The 8,893-nt window shown below is 38.8% G+C and overlaps 1 pseudogene; it reads right to left on the minus strand.

Moving 5' to 3' along the window:
* Positions 1-1,011: 1,011 nt before the first annotated feature.
* LOC148395939 (uncharacterized) lies at positions 1,012-7,528 on the minus strand (annotated as a pseudogene).
* Between the last annotated feature and the right edge of the window lie 1,365 nt (positions 7,529-8,893).

Below are 8,893 nucleotides of genomic sequence, written 5' to 3' on the forward strand. Positions count from 1 at the left end.
ACCTCTTATAATTAGCAAGGGCATTGAAGATGAAACGTAGGTGACAATGATCCCAAACACACCGCCCGGGCAACAAAGGAGTGGACTCCATAAGAAGAATTTCAAGGTCTTGGAGTGGCCTAGCCAGTCTCCAGATCTCAACCCCATTGAAAATCTTTGGAGGGAGTTGAAAGTCCGTGTAGGCCAGCCACAGCCCAAAACATCACTGCTCTAGAGGAGATCTGCATGAAGGAATGGGCCAAAAAAACAGCAACGGTGTGTGAAAACCTTGTGAAGTCTTACAAAAAACATTTGACCTCTGTCATTGCCAACAAAGGGTATATAACAAAGTATTGATATTAACTTTTGTTATTGACCAAATACTTATTTTCCACCATAATTTGGAAATTAATTCTTTAAAAATCAGACAATGTGATTTTCTGGATTTTTTTTTTTTGTCTCATAGTTGAAATGTACCTATGATGAAAATTACAGGCATCTCTCATCTTTTAAGTGGGAGAACTTGCACAATTGGTGGCTGACTAAATACTTTTTTTTGCCCCACTGTATATGTATGATTGTCATCTTAATGTGTTGGGAGTGGTATCTGGCTTGAATACTTCCCTCATTGACTGGAGTCCAGTCAATCAGCTGCTGGTTTTGACATCAGTATGCCTACTCCTTGTCTATGATTGTCGTCTCTTCCTGAGTAAATGATGGTTTCTCTCTCTGCTAGTTCCACTTTTCCTTGTCCTGTCCAGTGTGTTTCACTGATGCCCATAATGTCGATTCCTCTCTTCTTCATTTCTCTTGCTACTAAAATGTTGCTGCTTGTGTAAAATGTTAGTACGTTCCAGTTTCCGATCTTCAAGGTGGTTTTCGGAGGAGCGGTGACTTATTCAGCCCACGGGCGTTCCGTCGGTTTGGGCCTGCTCTGTTTCTGTAATAATTTCGTTTTTTTTGGGTGCAGGTTATCAGCCCACAGCCAAGCCCCATCCTGGAAGGCTAGTGGGATCACTCTTTGTCTGGTCTCTACTCTTCGACCTGTTCTGCATGAGTGGCACTACCTGACATAGCTCTAGGTGTCACAGAGACACGCAAACCACCCCACCAGATGGTGATACCATAGAGGTGGAGATCAGCCTGTATGGTGTCACTTTCGGTCTTAATCTGAGTTTGAGCATGCGTGTTCATGTGCCTCGAAATTTCAAAGAGCTCTGTGGAGGGAGGGCTGAGAATTCAAAAGATGCCCTTGCTTAACTCTCGACCCCGATCCGGGCAGGGATGTTTACGTGGATGAGCAGCCCATCTCTATCAGATCCCACTGCTCGTTCAAACAATACATGCCTTCCAAACTGGCAAAATAAGGACTGAAGATCTGGGCAATTTGCAATGCTGCTAGTTCTTATGCACTCAAGCTGGATGTTTATATGAAAGCCTTCAAATTCTCTTATAATGTACCGTATAGCTTGCCCCCACGAGGGTCGCGGGTGTGCTGCAGCCTATTCCAGCAGTCATCAGGCAACAGGGGATTACCCTGAGCTGGTTGCCAGCCAATCACAGGGCACAGAGAGCCAAACAATCTTTCGCATTTGCACTCACACCTACGGGGAATTACCCGGAGAAAACCCACGTAGGCACGCAAACACCACACAGGGAGTGCTGGAGGTGGATCGAACCCACAACCTCTGTGAGGCTGACATGCTACCCAATGCACTACCATGCCACCTTGCTATTATCATATGAAATATTTAAATTATATTTCTGGTCTAATATACTGCATCCGTTATCTTTTAGATCAGGGGTCACTAACACGGTGCCCGCGGGCACCAGGTCGCCCGTGAGGACCGCATGCGTTGCCCGCAGGACTGTTGACTAAAATTAGCTCAAATAGCAGCACTTGTCAGTGAGCTGCATCTATTTATTTTACAGTCAAACCTCGGTTTTCAAACGTCCTGGTTCTCGAACAAATCAGAATTCAAACAAAAAAAAATCGCGATTTTTTTGCTTCGGTTGTCGAACAAAATTCAGAGGTCGAACCTCAGGAGATGAGCCGGGAGGACCCGAGAAAACCCGACTGCGCGGCCCGGATGCCGACTGACTCCGTTGTTATTGTATTTTTGTTACTTTGAGGATTGTATTAACCCCTAATCATGCCTCAAAGAAAGCAAGTGGGAGCAGTAAAGCCATCCTAAAACACAAAGACGCTCTAAAAGCAAGGCGACAGTGAGCGCCCGGTGCGCTGCGGTTACGCGATCGGACCAAATTAAGCTCCCTGCGCACTGAGGTCCACTTAAATTTTGGAAAGTACATCAGGACTTTAAAAATATTTTCTGTTCAGCGACGGTTCTGTCACAATAATGCGACCAGCGCAGTGCAGTTGCGCGGTGGGCGACGCGCTACGGGTGCGCGTTTGGCGGTGCGCTGCAGTTAAGCGATCAGACAAATATGTGAAAATCAAAAAATGCTATGAAAAGGCGGGTTTTTTTTGTCTCAAAACGGATTAAAAAAAATTCCATGGGAAAAATAGATTCGTAATTCGACCGATTCGCTTTTCGAACCACCTTCTGGATCGGATTGTGGTCAAAAACCAAGGTTTGACTGTATTTTTGCTATTCTTGTTAAAAATCACACTTACATGGGAACTGGAAATGACAATAATAACACATAGTGAAAGCCAAATTGAGCAAATTGACTCTTTCAGAAGTGTGTGTCAAACTGGTAGCCCTTTGCCTTCATCAGTACCCAGGAAGTAGCTCTCGGTTTAAGAAAGGTTGGTGACCCCTGTTTTAGATTAACATGAAAATGCTAATATTGTTTACAGATGGCATAAAAAAAGATTTAATAATAATTGAAAAACTACCATATTTTTTGGACTAAAAGTCTCCGGAATATAAGTCGCATCAGCCATATAATGCACAATACAGTGAGAAAAAAAACACATAGGTATAAGTCGCACCGGAGTATAAATCGCATTTTGGGGGAAAATTATTTGACAAAATCCAACACCAAGAACAGACATGAACCAGCAACAACAGGCTAAATGATACGGTACGCTAACGTGACATAAACACAAACGAGGAGCTGAGAAGGGGCCTGACGTAACATTAACAGTTATCCAAATAACTATAACATAAATAACACCTTTATCAAACTATCTGTGTCACTCCAAATCATTAAATCCATCAATCAATCAAATTCTTCGTCCTTTATGTAAACAACGCCGCATGTGCATCGCACAGCTGACGTCGGTTGCAGTTCAAATCATTCCACAGGCCCATATAACGATATAAAAAGTATATATCAAATAACTATAATATGAACAACAATATTATCAAACCATCTGTGTCACTCCAAATCATTAAATCCATCGATCGAAATCTTTGTCCTTTATGTAAACAACGCCGCGTGTGCACCGCACCGCTGACGTCGGACTAGTCGTCGGTTGCAGTTCAAATTATTCCACAGGCCCATATAATTATAAACAACAATTTTATCAAAATATCTCTGTCACTCCAAGTCATTAAATGCATCGATTGAATCCTTCATCTTTTATGTAAACAACGCCGCGTGCGCCGCGTCGCTGACGTCCGTTGCAGTTCAAATTACAGTAATCCCTCGCTACATCGCGGTTCGTTTATCGTGGTTTCACTACATCGCGGATATTTTTTCTCAAATTGAAAAAAAATACGATTCAAAATAAAACTTTCAAATTGAGGAATTATGGCACGAATGTTGCCCACTCGTCAGCGGAAGGCAGGGAGTGCCCATACAATTGCAGTGCATACACTTGTATCTTTTCATAATTTTTTTATAATAATGAGTTCTAAAAACACATTTAAGAGTGTAATGCCGTGTTATAGAAAAAGCGTGATATTAATAAAACAGTTCTAAAAACATATTTACAGTATGTACACTTGTACCTTGTTATTAAAATTGTTATAATAATAAAAGCTGTTCTAAAAATACATTTACAGTATGTGTTAAGAATTCTCCATGTTATTTGTGTTATTCAACCGTGCTTTGATTTTTTTTTTCTATCTTTATTTCGAACATCCAAGACAAAAAAGAAAAAACAAAACAAATCACACTCTAAAGTGCCACATATAAGTCCATACAACAAACAAACAAAATATAAACCAACAAACAGAAAAAAATACATAAATAAATAATACATAAGTAAATAAATCAATAAAGAATGCTCAAAAAGGAGTAGGAAGAAGCATAGCTTTTTAGATTCCTACCCCTTTCTCACTTTATCCATTAAACCAATGATTCAACATATACTGTAATTCTACAACAGAACACAAGTAGATACACTTTCACACTTATTTTTCTGTTTCATTTTAACTTGTGTGTAGCCCTTTGGCACTTTTAGCCTTTGTACCCGCTAAACAACATATTTTTGTACATTCTTTTAAACTGGTGGATATTTGGACTTTGCTTGAGTTCCTCACTTAGATTGTTCCATAGTTTGAACCCAGTTATTGTGATGCAGAAACTTTTTAGGGTTGTTCTTATGTTTAAGATTTTGAAGTTGTGATTCCCCCTTAACTTATAACCTCCCTCTCGATTCCTAAATAAATTTTGGATATTTTCTGGTAGTTGTTTTGCTTTTGCCCTATACATGATGATTGCTGTTTGGTAAGATACTATGTCAGTGAATTTTAATAGTTTGGATTGTATGAAAAGTGGATTTGTGTGTTCCAAGTAGTTGACTTTATGAATAGTCCTTATTGCTCTTTTCTGCAGAATGATAAGTGGCTGAAGTGAAGTTTTATAAGTATTCCCCCAAACCTCAGCACAGTAATGCAAATAGGGCAAGACAAGAGAACAATAACGTGTACGAAGTGAATGATAATCCAGTAATTCTTTTGCTTTGTATATGACTGCCATGCTTCTTGAAATTTTAGACTTTACGTTTTTGATGTGTGGCTTCCAACTCAGCCTGTCATCTATTATAACCCCAAGAAATTTGTTTTCCTGCACTCTTTCAATTTCAGTCCCATCTATTTCTATTCGTATCTTTATGTTCGCTTTGCCAAATACCATAAAATTGGTCTTACTTACATTTAATGATAATTTGTTCCAGTCGAACCACATTTTTATTTTTTTTCATTTCCTCATTCAACACTGATTCCACTTGTTGGATGTTATCACCTGAACAAAAGATATTTGTATCATCTGCAAAATTGATGAGTTTTAGTTCTTTAGAGACTTTGCACATGACGGAGAGACTTTTATATACAAAATAAATAATTTAGGGCCTAAAACTGACCCTTGTGGAACACCACAAGCTATGTCCAAATATCCAGAGCAGTGATTACCCAACTTTACATACTGTTGCCGTCCTCGCAGATAATCCTTTATCCAGTCTAATACAATTCCCCTTATCCCATATTTTTCTAATTTATTGAATAGTATATTATGATTAATTGTGTCAAAAGCTTTTTTGAGGTCAATGAAAACTCCCACTGCATGTCGTTTGTTATCTATTGCATCTGCGATTTCCTCGATTGATTCCATTAATGCCTGTGCTGTTGATCTGTTTACTCTAAAACCATATTGGTTCTCTGCAAATAGTTTATGTTTTTCCAAAAATCCATCCATTCTCCCGTTAAAAAGCTTTTCCAATATTTTTGAGAGTTGTGGCAATATTGAGATAGGTCTGTAGTTTGTAAAAATGTGTTTGCTCCCAGTTTTATAAAGAGGAATGACCTTAGCAATTTTCATCTTCTTTGGGAATGTACCAGTTAAAAATGACAAGTTACAGATGTACACAAGTGGCTTTGAAATCCCCTCAATGATTTGTTTAACTAACATCATATCAATCCCATTGCAGTCGGTAGATGTTTTATTTTTGCATTGCTTTACAATGTTAATGATTTCATTTTCATCAACTGCCTTCAAAAACATTGAGTGAGGATTCCTTTCTATTAATTTATCTCTGTTGCCTACATCTGGCGCTGGAATCAGTATGTTTTTTGCTATTTGAGGCCCAACATTTACAAAGAACTGATTAAAACTGGTTGCCACTTCTTCCATATTATAATTTTCAGTATCATTTATAACAAAATATTTTGGTAATTTGTGTTGTTCGGTACCTTCTCTAAAAATGTGGTTTAGGAGAGTCCATATCCCCTTAATATTATTTTTGTTATCCTCTAATTTATGCTTATAATATTCTTTCTTACTTAATCTTATAATATTGGTTAATTTATTCTTATATCCCTTATATTTAGCTTCAGCGCCTTCTGTTCTCTGTTTTATGAAATTCCTAAAGAGTAAATTTTTCTTTTTACAGGCATTTCTTAAGCCTTTCGTCAACCATGGACTGTTCTTATATTTAGTTTTTTATTATATTCCTTGATTGGACAATGCTTATTATATAATGAAGTGAATATAGTCATCAATTTATGGTATGCATTATTTACATCTTTTTCTTTATATATTGCATCCCAGTTCTGTTCCATTAATTCATGTTTTAGAGTAGCAATTGTCTCATCTGTCCTAATTCTTCTTTGTTGTTTATACACCCCAATTTCAGATTTGAAGTTATTGTCATATACTGTGAACACTGGAAGGTGGTCAGTAATATCAGTAATTAATAACCCGCTTGTTGTCCTGTTTTCTATTATATTGGTGAATATGTTATCTATCAGAGTAGCACTCTGTGATGTTACTCTCGTGGGTCTAGTGATTGTAGGAAAGAGACTCAGGCTATGCATTAAATTTAAAAAATCATCGATATTTTGTTGCTTATTTGGATTTAATAAATCAATGTTATAATCCCCGCAAATAAAAATACTTTTGTTGCCTTTTTTTATAATCACACTTTCTATCCATTCTGTGAATAATGTCTCAATGCTAGAACCAGGAGCTCTATAGACACAGCTTATAATAATGTCTTTTTTCTTTTCAACACAAATCTGTATCGTGAGACATTCAAGAAGATTGTCCACCACCTGTGTCATGGCCTCTACAATCTTGAATTTCATATTCAAATCGACATAGATTGCAACACCACCCCCACCTTTACTCTGTCTGTTATTTTGTATGAATTCATAGCCTTCCATCTCAAAGTGCATTCCCTTCTCAGTCGTAATCCAGGTCTCAGAAATAGTTATTATATTAAATGGTTGTTTGAATGTGTTTAAGTAAGCCCGAATGCCACTAAAATTTTTATATAGACTCCGGCTATTGAAATAGATAATAGATAGCTTATTTTTTGTTAAGATGTCCATATTGTACTGATCATTGCTGTAATAATAACATGTGTTGTTTGTGGTGGAGAAGAAATTATTGTCTGGGTCGATGTCCTGATCTATGACCAGAGTGCTGCTTTCACTGTAATCAAACGTTAGTTGAAGTTGTTCATGTTCTTGTATCCACTGTGTTACATGTCCATTGTTGCTTGATGTAGGTTGAGTAGTGTCCCTGAGCATTTTTGTGTTTTGTGTTGTTACCTCCATTCAGTTCCAAGTCCACTCCAGTTGATTTTCTTTTGAGGATACTTATTCGAGCTTTTCCAGTTCCTCAATACTCCTCACCATCAGTATCTTGGCCTCTTCTGGTGATCCATTAAGCTTGATGTATATCTTGCAATTTCTGGTCCATGTACTCTGTATTTCTTTCATTCTTCTCAAGTGACGTGCTTTCTTTGCAATATCCGCATTGGTCTTTGTCAAATGTTCATTGATGTAGATGTCTGTGCCTTTGAGCAACTTACCCTGCTTTAGAAGTGCAACTTTGTGCTTCCTGTTGACAAATTTCAGAATGACTGCTGGCTTGTCATTACTGTTTCTTCTGGGGAGTGGATGACATGCTTCAACCTGGTTGGAGTCCATAGTTATTCCTTTAGTTTGCAGACACTCAGCTACCTGTTGCTCGGCTGAGCTTGCATGTTGCTCACAGCCATCGTTACCTGCCGTCACTGCCCTTGCATAAGTTATAGGTTTAATTGCTATTCCCGTGATGACAATGTCATTTATTCTTGTATATTGCTCAATGTCCGCTACCCGGCTTTCAAGGTAGGCAAGCCGCTTGTCCTTCTCAGCATTGAGCATACAGAGCATCTTTACCTCTTCCACCAGTGCCAAGATGTTTTTCTGCTGCATCCTTACAGCAGAAACTTCTTCCGAAAGGAAGTCAAGTGACCTTTTTATGTCCTCGACCTCCTCCGTGGACATGGTTAGGTTTTTTTTCGGCCCCATATTGCTCACGTTGGTCGCAGCTATCTCTTTGACAGCTCAATCAGCTGTTCCCCGGTAAATCAGCTGTTAGCAGTCTGCTAACAGACTCGCGGGTTCGCGATCTGCTTAGATCGGTTGCGCTTACTTGTATTTCCTTTCACTAAACAGCACAGAGATGGTTCGTCTGTGGCAACAAATTAACAACAGAAACTGCACAGGAATGGACCGTCTGCGGCAACAAAGTTATAAAATAAAAAACAAAAAACTGCACAGGAATGGATCGTCTGTGGCATAAAAAGTGACAAAAGTGACAAAAAAAAGATCTTCTTGAACTCTTCCACGTTCAAAGTTCCACTGGACCTTGTTTGAGAGGAAAAAAATGTTTGCAAACAGGAATGTGCCCCGCTTTTGCTCTTCGCCGTGGCGATCATACAATTGCCGACATCGGTCCAGATGTCTGCCAAAATGATCTGCTCACACGAGATTGAAATCCTTCAAATCCTTCTTTGCCCAGAAAGGTTCATCACGGTAAAATGATCCGTCTTTCACCGAACGCTTCGAATGGATGGCCGCAGATTTGAGGTAGGGTGCTTTATTTGGAAGGCCGTTTTCAGATGATACCATTTCAAATCATTAAATCTCCTGACTCTGGAAGTCAATGAATGGAACTCATTGTCAGTGAGGCTCCAATTATTCCATAGCCATAGTGCGCCCTCATGCGT

The sequence above is a fragment of the Syngnathus floridae genome, chromosome 6, assembly GCF_059516105.1.
Source record: "Syngnathus floridae isolate MCC-2025c chromosome 6, RoL_Sflo_1.0, whole genome shotgun sequence".
Lineage (NCBI taxonomy): Eukaryota > Metazoa > Chordata > Actinopteri > Syngnathiformes > Syngnathidae > Syngnathus > Syngnathus floridae.